General features: G+C 46.1%; 1 long non-coding RNA gene across 1 annotated transcript in view; it reads left to right on the top strand.

The window, feature by feature from the left end:
* The window catches only part of LOC102151619, a 68931-nt gene extending 64012 nt beyond the window's left edge, over positions 1-4919 (top strand). The window contains exons 5-6 of the long non-coding RNA XR_005371996.1: positions 3624-3810; positions 4631-4919. This is a non-coding gene — a long non-coding RNA (uncharacterized LOC102151619). The remainder of the gene's footprint in view (positions 1-3623; positions 3811-4630) is intronic.
* The last annotated feature ends 10242 nt before the right edge of the window (positions 4920-15161 follow it).

Raw genomic sequence — 15161 nt, 5'->3', positions numbered from 1 at the left:
AGAGAGAAAGGAGGTGAGGACAATTAAGTACAAAGAGAAGAAAGGAAGAATGTAGCTTGCAAGTGGAGAAATGGAAGCTCTATGTTATCGGAGGGAAGCTACAATTTGGAGAACTTAGAGGTTGCTTGATTCTGTAGGGAGGGATTATATAGGACTTTGAAATCAGGAACCGAGTTTAGACCTGGTATGAAGTAAATATGTGAGCAGCAGGGTGTTGAGCAGATCTTCTGGGAAGAGGAACAGCCAGGATACTATGATCCTCATGGAAGGACTTGGGTTTGGAAGGCATCTATGGGGTCTTAAAAGTGAGCTATGCCAAATGGCCCATTAGTGTTCTACAAACATTGACTTTCCAGAGCCGTATTTTTTAAATCTATAATATCAGTAGGTTATTTTTCAAACAAAATCATACTCAGAAACTCATGTTCCATGAAGCAGAGAATGAGAAAAGTCTTGAAGTGGGTGAAAAAGGGGTAGAAGTCAACCACCATGCCCATTTACTCCCTGGTGTCCATGCACATGACCCTCAAGCATCTCCTACAGATATTCTCAGGGCCTCAGAGACCCACCTGGGCTGAGGAGAACCCGGAGCTAGCACATCCTATTCTATTGAGTACACAAGGAAAGAGTGGCTATTGGTGGCTCCTCATGATGACGTTCACTGGGAATGAGCACCTGTCACAGGTATGCCCTGGGACATAAAGCCAGATGATTAGCATGGAAGCTATAGACATGGAGAATGGTAATATAAATACAAGGAAAAGTGTAAAGGTGGCTAAACAAGTGAAGAATCGGAATCCAAGTGTCCAGTGAGCACAAACAAGTGGCACTCGGCCCAAGTTGCTGAAGCCATGTCCTATGTGACCTCTTTGACCTACTCTTGCCTTCCTCCTGTGTATTCCACAGACTGTAGCAACAGAGATAGAATTCTGGAATAGGTATATTTTAATCCCTTCAATGTTTTCTATGGTTCTCATGATCCTCAAACTCTTAAGCTGGCCTCATGGCTTACAAGGACTTCTGCTTTGGACCTGAATAATCCACATGACTCTGGCAATCTTGCCCATGTCATCACCAATCTCAGGTTCTCTTCTCAGCTCCCCTCATGTCTTTGAGTCTCCTCAAATCCCCGCTGCCCCTGTCTTTGTCTCTGCCACACACACACACACACACACACACACACACACACACACCCCACACTACACACTTTCGTCTCCGTGCTCAGCAATCCTGGCCCGAGTCAGCTGCTCTGTAGGTTTCTCTCCATCTCTTTCTCACTTCAGAGTCTTTGCATGAGGTGGTCCCTCCCTCTGAAGATTTTCACCTTCTTCATCAAGTTAATCCCTACTCATCCTCCAGATACCAGTCCCAGTGCTACGACCTCAGTGAGACCCTCTCTGAACTCTCAACCTCACATGACCCCTCCTAACTTTTGCCAAATCTGTAAAAGCACATGTATCTTTTCCCACCAAATCGGCGTGCCACAGGTATAAGGATCAGCTGCTAGTGCAATACCTGGAACATGGTGAGCACTCATGAACACTGGAAGAAGGAGGGTAGGCAGCAATACCCCAAAGGAGCTACTCTCGCTGTAGGGCTATAATAATCCTGAGAAAAATGAGAAGAGCTGATTGCTTTCATTTAATGAACAGGCATTTATGGAGTTGGTGATGCACAAAAAACATCCTCAGGAAGGTAAAGGTAACTCTGAAGTATTAGTGCTATGTCAGCTAGGATTAAATTTGTTTGCATGTAACATAAAACCTAAGAAAATTATGGCTTAAGCCCAGATGACTTAATTCTTTCATGAGAAAGAAGCAGTCCCAGATTGATGTGGTGGTTCCTCCCCATCTTCAGGGACAAGGTGCTCCCGACCACTGCTCTGGCTTGTCTAAGGTGCCATGCTCATCCCTTGGTCCCACACAGGGACAGGATGGAGGAAGAACAGAAGGGATCCCCTCCCCAAACTTGGATACAACCCCAAAGCCACACAGAACACACTTACGTCCCATGAGTCAGAGCTTAGATAACACGCCACACTGAGCTGAAAGAAAGGCTGGAAATGTGGTGTTTAAAATGGCACATATAGAATTAGGAGTCCTACCAAGGTGTCACTGGCCTTAGGTGCCTTTTGGCCTTGGCAACAACTTCCTGTTCAACAACATTGTGATTTTGCGGCAGGTCTACACCAGAGACAGGATTCTAGAGTCCTACGGTTGACACCACTCTCAAGCGCCAAGCGACAAGGAGCAAAACAGAGCAGAAAATAAAAATGAAAAGAGCACAATAAACAACAGAATGGTGACTAAAAACCTGACATACAGAATCTCACAAAAATAGGAAATGTTTTCCTTCAAAACCTACACTCACCCACAAACACACCTCCTTCAAATTTGGTAGCGTTAAACAAAAACAAAGTCGTGTTTTTGCTGAGATTTTTAAGTCAACATGAAGCACGCCAGAATTCCAAAGAGGAGCAGGATCCGATAAAAAGGCATCACCGGGTCAACTCAGAGCATCATCAGCTGTGAATTCAAAGATTATTGTGCTGCCGAGAGATGCTTCCCAAAGTCTTGGCTGGGAGGGGAAGAAAGCAGGTCATGGATGCGTCCAAGCGGTATTCTTTGCTTCCTGCAACTTTGCTCTGAAGCTGGCCTAGCAGCTGGACTGATTGAGTCCTATCATACATTAATGGAATGGATGACAGAGTGTCAGCAGTGAGGGTGTCATATGTGCAGTATCGCTGGGGCCAGAGGTCTGGGAGATGGAGTGTGATGGGGCCATCTGTCACCCGAGGCAAAGATGTTCTCCAACCTGAGGCTGTGCAAGGCACCTAGGTCTCCACCTGATGTTAGACAGCCTGTTTCTTTATTTGAAAGAAAAATAACTAGGGCTGGGTGCCAGGGAGGAGGCGTTGGCTCCCCACCACAACAGCAGGAAAGCTCATTAGCTTAATCTTCAAGCACTTGCAATTGAAAACAAGGTGGCTCCAGAGAGAAGGACCAAGGCCCGGCTTACAGCTCACCTCCTTCAGCTCCACAGGATTCAGGAAAGCAGAGCACAGGACTCCAGCACAGACTCCAGCCTGGCCCTTCCAGAGATTTCTCTATTCACATCATGCCCTTAGGCCTTAGATGGGCCACCCCTTCCCTGATCACTGGAGCTCAGGGACCACTGTCCCTCCCTGGAATTCTGAGCCATGGTTCTGTACTGGTCGTCTTATTGTTAGAACACCTGCCTCACGCCGTTTCAGTGATTTTATGCGCATATTCCAACTATATTATTGGAACTTAGGCTTATTTATAGTTCTTCCTAAACCCTTCAGAACTAGCGTGCATTTGGCATGTAGTGGTTGTTTGCTTCAGGAAGTTGCGTGGGAGGCTGAATGGACCATTATATTCCATGCTTGTCATCTTCCATCCAAGTCCCCAAAACATCTCCCGATGCTGTCCCTCCAGCAGGCCAGACTTCCCTCAGAGTAGCAGCTCTGCTCAATCCAGGCGGGCTATGGTTCATGGGACCAGCAGACCCACTGGGCACCTCCCTTGGGCTTGAGATGGGCTAGTGTAGGACTTCATCAGGAATAAAGTTGTCTCAATGCTGAACACAACACTTTCTTGCAGTTCCGTTAGCATTCCAGAACCGGCCCGATCAGTGAATGACCTTGTCAAGTTTTGGCAACCTCTGATGCCATCATGAATTGGTGGAACTACAGTTCCTTGGAAGCCCAGAGCAGCCTTTTGCTCATCAGCTGTGTCCCAGCATCTAAATTATCTCAAGGACTTCTTGCCTCCAAAGCCTACACCCTTGGTAAGAAATGAGGTCACTTCCTCATGCACAGTTTCTAGCAGACTCGCTGTCATCATTTGCATAAGAAGACTGCATAGCAAGACTTCAGGCTAATTCTGGGGGGAATTTAGGGGAACGAGGAGCTGCCACCGCAGTGTATTGGAAGATACTGCCATGAGCCATTCACAGCCTCAGAAGGCTTCAGTGGCATGCCTTCCTGTGCAGCATGGCAGCCTGAGTATCTGCCTGAACGCAGATGGCCAGGTTGAAATGAAACATCAACCTGGCAAGAGCTCTTCTTTCTGTTCAGTGAAATTCTACTGCTATGTGTACAGGGAGATTTATGGCTTCTCTGATGGGCCAACATGCTATCACCTTTCCAAAGTAAGATTCTTTAGACACAGCCAACAGAGAATGTTCTCGTGACGGACATGCAGGGCGATGGGCAGCTCTGAGTGCTCCGGTGCCCTGGCCAGCAAGGACCTTCTGTCCCACAGTTCGCTAGAGTCTCACTGTGCCTCGGGACCATTTAAGTAGACAGGTGGTAGGGGTGGGGAGTGGAGGAAGAAGACTTAAGATTTGGTATCTCGGGCCTTCCAAGCTGTCAGCAAATGAAAAGCCCTGAGAAAATGTAAAAATGGAGGGAATTGGCTGAAATCAAGCAGGGACCAAACTCAGATTGCAAAGCCAAAGTTACCTGCTATTTTTGGTGTTGTTCTGTTTTCCCTACTTAAGAGTGGGACTAGTGATGTGTTAATGGGGGAAGGCGGTGATCAGGGGAGAAGAGGATTCTGTAGAGATGAATGGAAATATACTAAATTTCCCCAAATTATCTTAATAGGAACATTTTGAGTCACTAAGAGACTATCATGGAGCAGAGGGAGAATTCTGTTCTTCCCTAGAAGTCTGTGTAAGCACTGATTTGGAGACATGACAAGAAAGATCTTTCCATAAAATTAAAAAAGCAGACAACAACAATAAATTTTCCAAACAGGACATTTTCCTGAGTGAAACAGAGAGCAGCCAGAGACGGGGGATCCCAGCCCTCCCTTGGTAAGGGCTGGTGTCTACACAGACCCCATTGGAAGGACTCTTGCATTGAGTAGGCGGGGGGGGGACTCTAAGTTCAAGAGACCCATACCGCCTCTGTGGGTTTACCCACAGTCACCTCTGTGGGTGACTGTGTCACCATGTGAATGTGAATGGACACAGACCTGATGACCTGGATGACACGCACTCAGAACACAGGCCCACCAGCGCAGCATTGTTTCCAACAGGCTAACCCATGAGAGAAACCCAAAAGAAGCAGCCAGCCGTGTTAAAGCCAGTACTCGGTGTCACTCATGAAGGTTATGTCATCCCCTGGAAACTGGCTCATGGATATTTGGGTTTTCTAAGGCTATAGAGCTAGTATATGGGATACTCATGATCTGAACTAGATTGAGTGACCCCAAAACCTACACTCTTATGACTTTTCTACACAGCCCAGTGCAAGCATCCTTTAACCACAGACCAGATGGTCTTTTCTAGGGTCCTTTGTTTTATGGCTTATGTAATAGCAGGAAGTTGCCTTTTTATGTGAGATTAAATGTGATTATTTAATAAAGATTCATTGGGCATCCAGTATTAGAAGAGATCTGGTACAGAAGTGGATGATTTGTGAAAATGTTTAAGAATAGTCTCTGTCCTCTAAGGAGCTCATCAGTGTGTGAGCAACTTAAAGAGAGCAACTGTTGTGTGCTAAACACTGCCCCGGGAACCTACCTGTAATCTGATTTGAGCTTCCCAACACACCCTTGAGGGAGACAATCTTATTACCCAGTTAGATGGGAAGAAACTGAGTATCAAAACACGTGACCCAACGGCACAGGATCACAAGGAAGGAGCGGAGCTGGGATTTACATGCCCATTGGAGTGAGGGCTCAGTGGCACCTGGCCGCAGACGCTCACCCAAGTCAGGAGAGAGAGAGCCTCTACTTCAAAAACAAGCACACATCACTACGATGTGTCCTCAGCCAAGGGGTGCTTAAGAAACTAGTATGACTGGGTCCTGCTGACACCTTCGAGGTCTGATTAGAGAGCCAAAGGGGGACTTTCCAGAAAATCGCTACTTGCTTCCTGCACTACAGTTGTGGAAGAGCTTTCACAGTTGTCACCTCTTTGGATTTCTCAAGAGCTTAAGAAGTAGCATGGACAACTGCCATGTCACCTCTTGGCCAAGGCAACCAAGGCGTAGTGTGTTCAAGGGACTTGCATGGTTAATTAGATGCTTGATGTCACAAAGCCTTCTCATCGGTTGTCACACCAAACACCGGGTCATCCACCATACTTTGTGCTGAAGGAGCAGGTTTTCCATGGCCTTCTTTTCTATTGCATGTAGGTGCTCGACCTCAGACCCTGGATGAGCACAGCCTCAACTTGATTATGAAGAGGCTTCGGCAGGGGGAGGAGGCACAAGAAAGCCCTTTCTGGTCCCCATCCCTCTTGGTCCTCTGCCTTGTTCCCCTCTGTGCTTCCCGTGGCCATCAAGGCGCTTCTAGTGTCCACTGCCTCAGCTCTCCTGGCCACCCAACAGCATGCCCTCTGCCTCCCCCAGCCTGGCTGGTACCTGCATTTCTCCCCTGCCCATAGCCTTCCTCACAAGTGGTCTGCAAACACGTGGCATGCTTTGGCCATCAGAAACAGCACTGGCCCTGCCCTCTGATGCCTTTGCAGACCCTTCTCCAAAGGGGTCTCAAAGCTGAAGGAGATTTCAGTGTTGCAGGTTATGATCCTAAAAGCATTTCTATGAGGACTTTGCTTTGCTCCAGAGGCAAATCCATTCCTTCCAAACAGGCTGGGCCAGTGCACCACAAAGCACGACCCCCGGTATGTGTAGAAAGCTGACCATGAGCATCATCTGAGCCACTCCCACTTTGTCTCCCTGTCCTCTATCTACTTTCTCTCTGGCCCTCAAAATCCACCCTGGGCTTCAGGATTCCACCCAGGCCCACCAGCTCTGAGAAGCTTCTCCTGCTCCCCCACCCCTGGGCACACCCCTCCACACCTTGCACACCCCACAGGATTGGGCAGAGAGGCTTCTAACCCCAATTTCCTACCTCTCAGCTGTTGACCTCGGGCAACATGAAGGTCCAACATCTGTTTTAGTGTGTCAATTGGAGGGACTCCACGTCTCTCCCAGAGGTCTTTTAGGGAGTAAATGAGAAGGTAGTAACCGAGATCATAAACACGGCCCGTGTGCACTGGCAGCTGCCTGGCACGGCTGTGCGCAATCTGCACACATTGTTTTGCACCATCCTCTGAGGTCAGTCCCAGGGCTACACCACGTCTATCACGGGGTGAGGTACCTAAACTCCTCTCCATGGCAATTATTGGGGATTTTTATTAGTTTCATAAATACCTGACCTGGAGTTTTTTTGTTACCACTGCCTGTATGTTAGTCTTGTTTCCTCAAACAGCAGCAGCTCTTTCAGGAGGAAGTCTTGGGCTTCCCAGTGCATCTTTGGTGCCTTGAGTATCCCTGCGGTGCCACACAGTTACAGATCGACAGGAAGGGGGGAAGTGTGCAGAATAACATCCAGGAAGAATTCGTACCGAGGCTTTGTACAGAAGACCTCTTAATGGGTTTATCTTGGCGAGTCAGAACAAACGCTGCAATACTGGTTATCCCGTTACTAGCTCCAGAGTCTTAGAAAAAGAAGGTGATCTTTCAGAGCCACAGGGTTCTCCTTGGTTGGGTGGGGGACGCAGAAATACCAACCAAACAATGGTATAGGGAGTTTGAATGAGGGCGAAGAAAAGCCTACTTATTAAAGGCCCTGCACAGTATCTGCCGTAGGTGTCTGGCCACACTCAAATTGAGTGAATCTGAATTTCCTGCTTCCTGACTGTTTGCTACAAAGTGATCACTCATTTGTAAGGAACCAAGATGGAAAGGGATGGGTCAGAGGTAGACTCCCACCGTTGAGGGACCTCACTTGAAGACAGATGGTGCTGTGAATAGGGCAGAGAGCAGGGCCCATCAGAACAGGGAGAGGGTCCTGAAGCTGGCACCCGGACCGCAGGGGGCAGATGACTAGGATGGGGCTGGCCCTGGGCCACAGCTTTGCCACCATGGGAAGGAGCTTGAGATTCCAACAAAAGTTACATCTAGTAAGAGAAAAGGGAATATAGAGAGGGATTCCCGTGTCCTCACTGGAAAGAGGGGGCTGATGTCGTAGTGCCCCAGGGTGGCACTGGCCAGTACTTGAGGTAATGGGATAATCACGCCGAGCCTCTGGGACAGTTCTGAAAGTGGCCCCTGGGTGCCGAGTCCCGGGAAAGCCCCCCTTTTCCAACCCTCCCACCTTTGAGAAAGAGGTCATTTCAGCCTCACTTCGCAAATGAAGCTGGTGATGAGAAGCCAAGGCCAGTGTGTTTTGTCGCTATTAACGCGTGCATAAACCCGTCTTCGTAATTCAACCACGCAAAAGAAGGAGCGTGGCTTTCATGTCCTCACCCTTCCTAGCACCCACCATGTGCTCAGCTCCTGGGACTCTCACTCATTTGTTTAATCAGCCAAACATGATAAGCAAATACAAGTAAAAGGGCAGCAGTGACAACGAACAGCTCCTGATCCCCTAGCATGTTCTAGGCTTTGGGCCGGACCCGAGAGTACAAAACTGAACAAGACAGGTTCTGTGGCATGAAGGAGACCGAAACCTAGTAGCCAAAGGTGTTTTCTATTGGCTATCCCTGCTTTGGGATTGAGGTTTAAAGATTTCTTGACCTTTCATCAACGCGAAAGAAAAAAACACATCTACGCAAACACAGATGGAGGCATTCACTGATGATTAACATCATACCTGGCACATCTGAAATGTGCATTCGAGAAGACATGGAGATAAAACAAACAGACTACAATAGCTGGATTCCATGTTATGAATCACTTATGTGTGTTTTCTTTGCAGGAATGCTCCCTGTTTAGATACTGAGACATATTACAGGTGATCTTAGCCAGTCTGACCAGCCGTTGGGTACATTTTCAGGGCGGCCAAATGGACTGACGCTACTGGCTTTAAGGATAAATAAAAACTAATTTTGCTGCCCTTTTCTACCTTTTGGGCAACAAAGAAATATGTGTGAGGGCTTGCATTTATTTCTCTCAAGGTGCCCCCTCACCTGAGCAGGTCCCTTGTCAGGAGTGACTTCAGCGAGGGTCAGATCCAACAAAGGCCGCTCCCCCCGCCATTGATTCAAGGCCCATTGTAAACAGTCCTTGTTTAAACAAAACCTCTGTGTTAAGGTTAAAGTTTTACTTACTCGAGAGCCATAGCTTCACATTTTGGGTACAGCTAACAGCTTTGTAACCGGTGTTTTCCAGAAACTGTTCACCTCCTGGCCGGGCGTGATGACTAGACTCTCCCATGATAGAATAAAGGATTTTGGAAGGCGTACGTTTGGTTCCTAAATGGGAACACGTTGACTACATTTCATAGCACAGAACAAAGAAGCAAAAAATTCTAAATTCAGGCAATGACATTTTCCCACATAGAATCTGTGTTTAAATATTATTTGTTCATCAAACGTTAGCTCATTTTAAGATGCGTTCACTCTTTGCTCTACGTCTGAAACTGAAATAATAAAATGTGAGTAAATAAAAACTAATTGACAAATACTTCTTGAGAGTATCACAGCCATCAAATTGTCTTTCTTTCCCCCCAAAGCAGAAAAACAGAGCTTATATTATTTTATTCTCGTGATGCTATCTTAATTTTGGGGGGGAAGGTTAAATTATTCTGAAGAGCTATGAACCATCTACATATTTATTCTTTTTAAAGGTTCTGTGGTGTGTTAGCATCTGTATTGCCAGAAAACAAAATTTTCTTCAAAGTTATTCTTGGGCAGGCCTGGGACTCAACCCATATGTCTCAGAGTTAGTTGCAGCTCAAGGCTTTAATTTATGTGACTTGTTCCAAACTTGGCTGCACAGGGTTTCAGTTTGGTGAATGCGTGGCGCCACCTATGGGTGGACCCTGGGAAGTTCACTTTCCTTTATCCGAAGATCATGCATTTCACATTATTGCACAAAATTTATGTTTCGGGGGGCCCTTCCAGATTTCAGAGTGCATGGCTGCAAAAACACTTTTAAAAACCCCAACGTACTATTTCGATGAAATTATGTTCCCTACGATAATCTAAAAGGCTTTATTCTTTCACTATAGGTCTTGGGCTGGGTGATTTAGTGGAAACAGACAAAGAAGTATTTTTTTCATCCCCTCTCGCCTTCCTGTAAAATATTTCCGTTGGTTTTCCTTTCTGAGCCATCTCTCACGGAAATCAAATCCATGTCTGTGTACCAGCCCTTAGAAGAAATGAAGAGCACCGTGCCAGCCCAAGAACAAATACTAATAATAATCGAACACAAACCCAGTGAAGATCACGCTCTACTATTTCTTTCCTCCATTACGTACAGATACACACAATTTAAAGACTAAAAATTCCTGCGGGTAGAAGCTGAGGGAGAATTTCACAGTACATTATTCTCATGCAATAAATATCTCTCAGAAAACACTTTGAGCTCATGATAGCCTTAGAACTTCGATCTTTCTCCTCAAACCACACTGGCCTTGCTATATTAAGGACTTCCTGCCCCCTCCCACCCCCGACAGACTGGAGGCATCAGACTTCAGAGAAGCCCAGAGCTTTGTCCCTTGCATGAAAATTAGGGGAAGTCAACGGAGACGAAAATGCTCTTCCCGTTGGCATTAAATACCCAATGCGTACCTTCCTTTGCATCTTTACAACAAAAATCAGGGCTTGGATGGGAGAGGGAGACAATTTTTAATATTTCTGTGAATTCAGCTGCCCAAATGCTAGCTCTTCTTCCTTTTTTAATCTTCGGTGCAACAAAGAGCAGTTGGGCGGCTATCGATGGTGGGACGCAGCCGTCAACTACCTTGTAAATTAGAAGCTGTGGTTGTAAAACCGGATTTGTATATCACCGGGAGTGGGGAGTGTGTCTGCCTTGTAAATTTAATTAAACAGCAGGTGCAAAAATCAGGTCATATGGCTTTGATGTGCCCCGTGCGAGGGTGACAACTAGACAATGATTCTAATATGAAGAAATTTGCATACATTTGCATTGGATAGCAGAGAGCATGTAGCTCTCACTCACTTTCATATTTCATTTCTAGGAAGTTGAATAAGATTTGAATGAACAGTTTCTATTTAGACATTGCAGAAAAATGCAAGGAAGGCTTTAGCTCGGAATCAGTCCATGAGGACTGAAGGCTAAGATTTCCTGATGCATGCTTAAAAATGCAACTGCCTTTACAGAAAAATGGAGCAGGTAAAAATGGGGAAAAAACAGTGCATATATATATAGTATATTAATATATATATTATTCCATAAATATATATGTGGAATAATAAGAAATATATATATTTCTCTTTTTTAATTTTCACAGGTAATATAACACTGATTGAAATCTTCCTTGCTGGGATCTACCTTGTTGGGGTCTACCCAGGAGGTGTGTCCCTCTTTCTCTCTGCTTTCATAGTCAGTGCCATACATTCTGGGATGGCAAAGAATGGAAAGAAGACTTCACATGCAGCAATTAGCATTTTGCATACTTTTTAAAAGAATGTATTTTCCTGCCTTGCTAGGTAGACCATATCTTTGATAACAGCAAACCAGAATGTTTAGTATAAACACCATCTTTCCACTCCCTGGGATTGCTTGCCCAGGTATTAGAACATGGTAAACAAACAGTCACTGCCAGGAACCAGCATCATCTGGAAGGTGGTGTGGGCAAAGGCTCATAGGGACAGAGGCACAGCAGACCAGCACTGAGCAAAGAGGTCCAGAAGGATTCACCTGTGAGAACTCAGCCCTCTCGTCTCAGTTACAGCAAACCTGCTTCCGAGGTTCCCTGATGCTCACCAATAATTCTTCTACTTCTGTGCCCACATCTCAGGGTATGGAGCTTCTGGTTCCCACCTTTCCAGCCCCTTCATCTCCGAGGGAAGCTAATGTCATCCCAGGCACAGCACATCCGTGTGTTCAACCAGCAATCCTACCTATAAGTTTGTGGAACATGTGAGGTATGATGGCAGAAGGAAAGATGGAACTTTGGGTTTCGGTGTATTTATTTTGGCTATTATTTATTGAAACCAAATCCTACCATACTGCATTTTGGGTACTTCAGGAAAGTCAGCTCTTAATGCACAATTATTTACTTGTGACATCGTATAATTTACTCTTTGTTCGAATTAACTTGCTAACAATTCATGGTGGGTAAAATACCTTACAATATTACCTGCAGGAAATCGCTTGCTCCTACCTTCAAGCATGTTTTTTTTTGGACACCCACCATGCTGAGTTCTACTTGCTTCTGGTGCCATCTTCCCCATTGGCTTACAAACTCTGCGAGGGCAGGAGCTACTTCATTTTGTTCCCTGTGTCCTCAGTATTTACTCCAGTGTCTGATAGGAGTTGAGACGTAGGGTTGACTAAGTGAACCAGTGAAAACATAAATGAAGAACAGGTATACACTAGTCTGGGTAGATGGCACGCACCAGGTGCTAAGGAAAGGGCATAAAGCAAGTACACATGGAACTGGATTGTAAGGGGCATTTGGTCCGCCAGCATGAAGCAGACATGTGCCCAGGCACATGATTCTGGAGCTCAGTGCCCATGGAGGAAAGACCGCCTGCCACCACACTCATCACAAGAGTGGGTGCTGGTGATCGTGACCACTGGGTAAGGGCTGCGATGGTAGTTATGCTGCAGAGTTTGAAAGGAGACACCTACCTGAAGTTCAGCTTGCTATTGTCAACTGCTTTTCCAGGGTTGGGAGAAGGCCAGATAGACGTCCAGTTGTCATGCCAGTGAAGTGTGGGTCATTCAGATTTAACGGCTGTTCCTTGTAGGCCACTTTCTTAACCAAAACAGCATCAATAGAACTGAGGTACACACTTCCTGACGTTGTTTGCTGTCTGCCTCTACCAGAAAATCATGGGTCCCTGGAGGACAGAAAATATCTCTGAAGGTCTACCACAGTGTCTGGCCACGGAATTCATGCACAGTATTTGTGGAAGGCGCACCTAGAGTCGAGTTGAGACAGCAGAACAGCTGACAAATGCCCTTCTGATGCGAGGTATCCTGTATGCATCCACGAGAGACTCCGCAGAGACAAGCCAACCTTTCTCCCCAGAGTCGGACAATGTGCCCATGCTTCTTGGTCTGACCTTCTCTAAAGAGTATTTCCTTCATGGATCACTCTCTTCTGTGGTCCCCACTGTCCCCCACACACATTTCCATCACTGGGCCACATTTGTTTTCCTCCGTTTGCCTCTCCAACTTCATTGCAACACTCCTGAGAACAGGGTCTGGGCATCCTGTGTCTTTGTAACCTCAGTACCTGGTGTGAAAACCAACCCCTGCCAAATGCTTAATAAGCATTGGTAGAATTAACTAGATAAGTGGACTGTGAGGAACTCCATAAGCAAACCTCTCATTTTGCTCTGCTTTTCATGTGGGGATCCTAAAGAAGTTCCTTAATCAGAACTTCTCGCCTGGTGCACGGTGTAGCTCAAATGAATTGAGGGTGGGTCACCTTACTGACCCCTGTGGCCTTCAAAGTGCCAGATGGGGTCTGAGCTGGTGAGAGCCCAGCTGATGGCCTCAACCATGAGCAGCCTCCTTCTTTCCCTGCAGAAGACTGAATATAAATTATTTTCAGAGTCTGTCACGACATGGATAAAGCTAAAAGCTTGAGAGGACTTTCTCTCCCAAGATCAACAATAAGAGACACTACTTAGCACTGTTCCTTCCCGGATGTAAATTCTTTCTGGAAGGCAGCTTCCCCACTGCTTCATCCACACCAGAGGCCTTTGATCTTTTACAGCCACAGCCCCGTCCAGCTACCCAGTCTGCCAGCTTATTCCTAGAGAAACAACTCACATTTCCACCTGAAGAAGAAAAGCAGGCATCCAAAGTCTTCAAGACTTTGGTCTACAATGTAGCTAAATCTGAACAACCTAAGCCCGATTTCTGAATCTAAAGCAAATACACAATGCACATATACCCAACTGCCATCACAGCAACATAATTGTGGAAAGCCTGTATTAGAGGAGATCTAGCATTTTTCTTGAAGGGGGACATTCCACACCATTGACAACAACAAAATTAGCTATAAGGCAAATAGCCCTTTACTTCTCACGGTGTCCCAAATGCTGACAATACTGCATAAATCAGAAAGCCTCCTGTGAGATGGCTTTGAGTTACAATCTCCTCCCCTGTCAGAGGGTGGCTGTGGAGATTGTATCACCTGAGAAAATTGTGAGGAAGCGTCCAGCCTTTCCCCAAACATCTGTGGGCAACATCGTGCCTAGTACATGGCAGGTGCCATGCATGAAGGAATGAGCGAATGAATGAATTTATAACCTGTGATTCTCGATGCAGCTCTTGTCTTCTTTGCATTGGTGGATAAGTTCCCTTGACCTTCATTTCAGATGATATAATTGAATTCAATCTGAGCTCTTCCGTCAACACTTCCTCAATCCTGTCTTAAGAGCCCGCCTACCCAATTACAGCAGGCCACCTGATGCTTCCTGGGGCTCTCGGGAGGCTAGTGACATCTGGAAAGCTCTTGAAGGTGCATACATGCAGCCCTCTCCACTGTGACAGAGGGGAGGATATGTATTGTGCATCACACACGTTGGTGATGGCTGCAAAATTTCTCAGTGGAGGCGCAGACAATTATGAGAGTCTTTAGTGGGGCAGGTCCTAATGAGCTGAAAGTCAATGCATTTCTAGAGGAAAGACAGATTTTGAAGAGAGTCTGGCACCCTAAGGAATTCTGCTAGTCTTGCAACGCTAATGCTACCCTAAGGCTTTGCTGGCAAATGCTTGCTCTGAGAGCCACATTTCCAAGACAAGTCAAATCCTGCCACCATGCTCACTTCCAGTCTTTCTTGTCATCCTCTGCTTTCAACTGTCTCCTAAGATAGCACACGCACACTCGATGGGCTGTTTGATGCAAGACGATGATTATCCCTATTATCCTTCACCAAGTGCTATGGTTTTGGGGAGCTGGTTTCCCCGTTCTTTCCACAGTGATTTCCAACAGGTATCTTCCAGGCAAATAGCTACCCATATACTCTAGGGCCTCCCTCAACCCTGCAACTCTGTGACACACAGCTCCACCCTCTCAAGCTCTCTTTGCTGTTTTGAAACCTTTAAAATTAAACTGTGAAGTCATTTTTTATAACTTAGTTCATTATTAAAATTTAAAAAGTGACATAGATTTTTTTTTTTTTTAACACCAGCTTACTTTATACTCAGTGCTCTTTCTCCACATGATGAGGAGGTGGGGTGGCATGGCTGC

This window comes from Canis lupus, chromosome 17 (assembly GCF_011100685.1).
Source record: "Canis lupus familiaris isolate Mischka breed German Shepherd chromosome 17, alternate assembly UU_Cfam_GSD_1.0, whole genome shotgun sequence".
Lineage (NCBI taxonomy): Eukaryota > Metazoa > Chordata > Mammalia > Carnivora > Canidae > Canis > Canis lupus.
This window is presented reverse-complemented; position numbering and strand designations above follow the sequence as displayed.